The sequence below is a fragment of the Eleutherodactylus coqui genome, chromosome 2 (assembly GCF_035609145.1).
Source record: "Eleutherodactylus coqui strain aEleCoq1 chromosome 2, aEleCoq1.hap1, whole genome shotgun sequence".
NCBI classification, from domain to species: domain Eukaryota; kingdom Metazoa; phylum Chordata; class Amphibia; order Anura; family Eleutherodactylidae; genus Eleutherodactylus; species Eleutherodactylus coqui.
Genome location: NC_089838.1, coordinates 307,053,343 through 307,058,342, shown reverse-complemented (window position 1 = coordinate 307,058,342; position 5,000 = coordinate 307,053,343). Strand labels below are relative to the sequence as shown.

The following is a 5,000-nucleotide window of genomic DNA, read 5'->3' as shown; positions in this document are numbered from 1 at the left end:
ACTCCCGGTATGGGAATGAGCATTTTCCTAAGCTTGCAACTACATCGAAAGACCCTCTGAATTAAGATAGCGCTCAAAAAGTTCATAAAAGTATCATTCAGGCTTACCGTCTACAAGAGCACCTTTGCTTTTTCATCAAGAATGCCGTGACCCGGATTCGAACCGGGGTTGCTGCGGCCACAACGCAGAGTACTAACCACTATACGATCACGGCGACATTCACGAGCCAGGTAGGAGTCGAACCTACAATCTTCTGATCCGTAGTCAGACGCGTTATCCATTGCGCCACTGGCCCTGTGTGAGAGGTTGCCACTAATCATGCTCCCCATTTTGGACTTTTGCTACGCTCGCAGCCATATTCAAAGACCTCAACACGGTTGCTTTTAACCCCTAGCCAAAACCCTTCTGCCTTGTTTGCTACCTTTCCATATTATCCAGTATCGTTTCGGTATTGAATGGCAAAGAGCAGTGCCTATCCAGTTAAGGCGGAGGGAAAAAACAAGGATAGATCCATGCCCCGTGTGAGGATCGAACTCACGACCTTCAGATTATGAGACTGACGCGCTACCTACTGCGCTAACGAGGCATCTTGCGTGTGATTGGTTGTTGCCGTCCAGAGATAAGATGGAATTCTGTAAGCACAAAACTTCTTTTTTTTTTTTTAATATGTACATGTATATATCTACATATATTGGAAAGTTTAAAGCAAGCTGTGAAAGCAACTTTTCCCATATGGTCTAGCGGTTAGGATTCCTGGTTTTCACTCAGGCGGCCCGGGTTCGACTCCCGGTATGGGAATGAGTGTTTTGCTAAGCTTGTGCCTGCATTCAAAGGCCTGCACCTTTCCTGCAGAATTAAGCGGCTTAGTTTGCAGATGCTCTTGGCAGCCAAAAATGCTGCGCTAACAAGGCCACTTGCAAGTGGTTGTTGATGCCATCCATGCTTAAAAATGAGTTTTCAAATCATGAAACTGATTTTTTTTCTACTTATTACTGAAAAAGGGTCTCAGCGGTTCCCATATGGTCTAGCGGTTAGGATTCCTGGTTCTCACCCAGGCGGCCCGGGTTCGACTCCCGGTATGGGAATGAGCATTTTCCTAAGCTTGCAACTACATCGAAAGACCCTCTGAATTAAGATAGCGCTCAAAAAGTTCATAAAAGTATCATTCAGGCTTACCGTCTACAAGAGCACCTTTGCTTTTTCATCAAGAATGCCGTGACCCGGATTCGAACCGGGGTTGCTGCGGCCACAACGCAGAGTACTAACCACTATACGATCACGGCGACATTCACGAGCCAGGTAGGAGTCGAACCTACAATCTTCTGATCCGTAGTCAGACGCGTTATCCATTGCGCCACTGGCCCTGTGTGAGAGGTTGCCACTAATCATGCTCCCCATTTTGGACTTTTGCTACGCTCGCAGCCATATTCAAAGACCTCAACACGGTTGCTTTTAACCCCTAGCCAAAACCCTTCTGCCTTGTTTGCTACCTTTCCATATTATCCAGTATCGTTTCGGTATTGAATGGCAAAGAGCAGTGCCTATCCAGTTAAGGCGGAGGGAAAAAACAAGGATAGATCCATGCCCCGTGTGAGGATCGAACTCACGACCTTCAGATTATGAGACTGACGCACTACCTACTGCGCTAACGAGGCATCTTGCGTGTGATTGGTTGTTGCCGTCCAGAGATAAGATGGAATTCTGTAAGCACAAAACTTCTTTTTTTTTTTTTAATATGTACATGTATATATCTACATATATTGGAAAGTTTAAAGCAAGCTGTGAAAGCAACTTTTCCCATATGGTCTAGCGGTTAGGATTCCTGGTTTTCACTCAGGCGGCCCGGGTTCGACTCCCGGTATGGGAATGAGTGTTTTGCTAAGCTTGTGCCTGCATTCAAAGGCCTGCACCTTTCTTGCAGAATTAAGCGGCTTAGTTTGCAGATGCTCTTGGCAGCCAAAAATGCTGCGCTAACGAGGCCACTTGCAAGTGGTTGTTGATGCCATCCATGCTTAAAAATGAGTTTTCAAATCATGAAACTGATTTTTTTTCTACTTATTACTGAAAAAGGGTCTCAGCGGTTCCCATATGGTCTAGCGGTTAGGATTCCTGGTTCTCACCCAGGCGGCCCGGGTTCGACTCCCGGTATGGGAATGAGCATTTTCCTAAGCTTGCAACTACATCGAAAGACCCTCTGAATTAAGATAGCGCTCAAAAAGTTCATAAAAGTATCATTCAGGCTTACCGTCTACAAGAGCACCTTTGCTTTTTCATCAAGAATGCCGTGACCCGGATTCGAACCGGGGTTGCTGCGGCCACAACGCAGAGTACTAACCACTATACGATCACGGCGACATTCGCGAGCCAGGTAGGAGTCGAACCTACAATCTTCTGATCCGTAGTCAGACGCGTTATCCATTGCGCCACTGGCCCTGTGTGAGAGGTTGCCACTAATCATGCTCCCCATTTTGGACTTTTGCTACGCTCGCAGCCATATTCAAAGACCTCAACACGGTTGCTTTTAACCCCTAGCCAAAACCCTTCTGCCTTGTTTGCTACCTTTCCATATTATCCAGTATCGTTTCGGTATTGAATGGCAAAGAGCAGTGCCTATCCAGTTAAGGCGGAGGGAAAAAACAAGGATAGATCCATGCCCCGTGTGAGGATCGAACTCACGACCTTCAGATTATGAGACTGACGCGCTACCTACTGCGCTAACGAGGCATCTTGCGTGTGATTGGTTGTTGCCGTCCAGAGATAAGATGGAATTCTGTAAGCACAAAACTTATTTTTTTTTTTTAATATGTACATGTATATATCTACATATATTGGAAAGTTTAAAGCAAGCTGTGAAAGCAACTTTTCCCATATGGTCTAGCGGTTAGGATTCCTGGTTTTCACCCAGGCGGCCCGGGTTCGACTCCCGGTATGGGAATGAGTGTTTTGCTAAGCTTGTGCCTGCATTCAAAGGCCTGCACCTTTCTTGCAGAATTAAGCGGCTTAGTTTGCAGATGCTCTTGGCAGCCAAAAATGCTGCGCTAACGAGGCCACTTGCAAGTGGTTGTTGATGCCATCCATGCTTAAAAATGAATTTTCAAATCATGAAACTGATTCTTTTTCTACTTATTACTGAAAAAGGGTCTCAGCGGTTCCCATATGGTCTAGCGGTTAGGATTCCTGGTTCTCACCCAGGCGGCCCGGGTTCGACTCCCGGTATGGGAATGAGCATTTTCCTAAGCTTGCAACTACATCGAAAGACCCTCTGAATTAAGATAGCGCTCAAAAAGTTCATAAAAGTATCATTCAGGCTTGCCGTCTACAAGAGCACCTTTGCTTTTTCATCAAGAATGCCGTGACCCGGATTCGAACCGGGGTTGCTGCGGCCACAACGCAGAGTACTAACCACTATACGATCACGGCGACATTCACGAGCCAGGTAGGAGTCGAACCTACAATCTTCTGATCCGTAGTCAGACGCGTTATCCATTGCGCCACTGGCCCTGTGTGAGAGGTTGCCACTAATCATGCTCCCCATTTTGGACTTTTGCTACGCTCGCAGCCATATTCAAAGACCTCAACACGGTTGCTTTTAGCCCCTAGCCAAAACCCTTCTGCCTTGTTTGCTACCTTTCCATATTATCCAGTATCGTTTCGGTATTGAATGGCAAAGAGCAGTGCCTATCCAGTTAAGGCGGAGGGAAAAAACAAGGATAGATCCATGCCCCGTGTGAGGATCGAACTCACGACCTTCAGATTATGAGACTGACGCGCTACCTACTGCGCTAACGAGGCATCTTGCTTGTGATTGGTTGTTGCCGTCCAGAGATAAGATGGAATTCTGTAAGCACAAAACTTCTTTTTTTTTTTAATATGTACATGTATATATCTACATATATTGGAAAGTTTAAAGCAAGCTGTGAAAGCAACTTTTCCCATATGGTCTAGCGGTTAGGATTCCTGGTTTTCACCCAGGCGGCCCGGGTTCGACTCCCGGTATGGGAATGAGTGTTTTGCTAAGCTTGTGCCTGCATTCAAAGGCCTGCACCTTTCTTGCAGAATTAAGCGGCTTAGTTTGCAGATGCTCTTGGCAGCCAAAAATGCTGCGCTAACGAGGCCACTTGCAAGTGGTTGTTGATGCCATCCATGCTTAAAAATGAGTTTTCAAATCATGAAACTGATTTTTTTTCTACTTATTACTGAAAAAGGGTCTCAGCGGTTCCCATATGGTCTAGCGGTTAGGATTCCTGGTTCTCACCCAGGCGGCCCGGGTTCGACTCCCGGTATGGGAATGAGCATTTTCCTAAGCTTGCAACTACATCGAAAGACCCTCTGAATTAAGATAGCGCTCAAAAAGTTCATAAAAGTATCATTCAGGCTTACCGTCTACAAGAGCACCTTTGCTTTTTCATCAAGAATGCCGTGACCCGGATTCGAACCGGGGTTGCTGCGGCCACAACGCAGAGTACTAACCACTATACGATCACGGCGACATTCACGAGCCAGGTAGGAGTCGAACCTACAATCTTCTGATCCGTAGTCAGACGCGTTATCCATTGCGCCACTGGCCCTGTGTGAGAGGTTGCCACTAATCATGCTCCCCATTTTGGACTTTTGCTACGCTCGCAGCCATATTCAAAGACCTCAACACGGTTGCTTTTAGCCCCTAGCCAAAACCCTTCTGCCTTGTTTGCTACCTTTCCATATTATCCAGTATCGTTTCGGTATTGAATGGCAAAGAGCAGTGCCTATCCAGTTAAGGCGGAGGGAAAAAACAAGGATAGATCCATGCCCCGTGTGAGGATCGAACTCACGACCTTCAGATTATGAGACTGACGCGCTACCTACTGCGCTAACGAGGCATCTTGCTTGTGATTGGTTGTTGCCGTCCAGAGATAAGATGGAATTCTGTAAGCACAAAACTTCTTTTTTTTTTTAATATGTACATGTATATATCTACATATATTGGAAAGTTTAAAGCAAGCTGTGAAAGCAACTTTTCC

The 5,000-nt window shown here is 46.2% G+C and overlaps 8 non-coding genes across 8 annotated transcripts in view; all 8 read left to right on the top strand.

Annotated features, from left to right (window-relative positions):
* Window positions 1-16, top strand: part of TRNAE-CUC (transfer RNA glutamic acid (anticodon CUC)) — a 72-nt gene extending 56 nt beyond the window's left edge. Inside the window, exon 1 of the tRNA in view lies at window positions 1-16. This exon is cut by the window's left edge and continues 56 nt beyond it. This is a non-coding gene — a tRNA (tRNA-Glu).
* A 997-nt stretch (window positions 17-1,013) lies between these two features.
* TRNAE-CUC (transfer RNA glutamic acid (anticodon CUC)) lies at window positions 1,014-1,085 on the top strand. The gene has a single exon. It is a non-coding gene; the product is annotated as a tRNA-Glu (tRNA).
* A 997-nt stretch (window positions 1,086-2,082) lies between these two features.
* Window positions 2,083-2,154, top strand: TRNAE-CUC (transfer RNA glutamic acid (anticodon CUC)). Its single transcript has one exon. It is a non-coding gene; the product is annotated as a tRNA-Glu (tRNA).
* Window positions 2,155-2,863: 709 nt separating this feature from the next.
* TRNAE-UUC (transfer RNA glutamic acid (anticodon UUC)) lies at window positions 2,864-2,935 on the top strand. The gene has a single exon. It is a non-coding gene; the product is annotated as a tRNA-Glu (tRNA).
* Window positions 2,936-3,150: 215 nt separating this feature from the next.
* TRNAE-CUC (transfer RNA glutamic acid (anticodon CUC)) lies at window positions 3,151-3,222 on the top strand. Its single transcript has one exon. It is a non-coding gene; the product is annotated as a tRNA-Glu (tRNA).
* A 708-nt stretch (window positions 3,223-3,930) lies between these two features.
* Window positions 3,931-4,002, top strand: TRNAE-UUC (transfer RNA glutamic acid (anticodon UUC)). The gene has a single exon. It is a non-coding gene; the product is annotated as a tRNA-Glu (tRNA).
* Window positions 4,003-4,217: 215 nt separating this feature from the next.
* On the top strand, window positions 4,218-4,289 carry TRNAE-CUC (transfer RNA glutamic acid (anticodon CUC)). Its single transcript has one exon. It is a non-coding gene; the product is annotated as a tRNA-Glu (tRNA).
* Window positions 4,290-4,997: 708 nt separating this feature from the next.
* Window positions 4,998-5,000, top strand: part of TRNAE-UUC (transfer RNA glutamic acid (anticodon UUC)) — a 72-nt gene continuing 69 nt past the window's right edge. Inside the window, exon 1 of the tRNA in view lies at window positions 4,998-5,000. This exon is cut by the window's right edge and continues 69 nt beyond it. This is a non-coding gene — a tRNA (tRNA-Glu).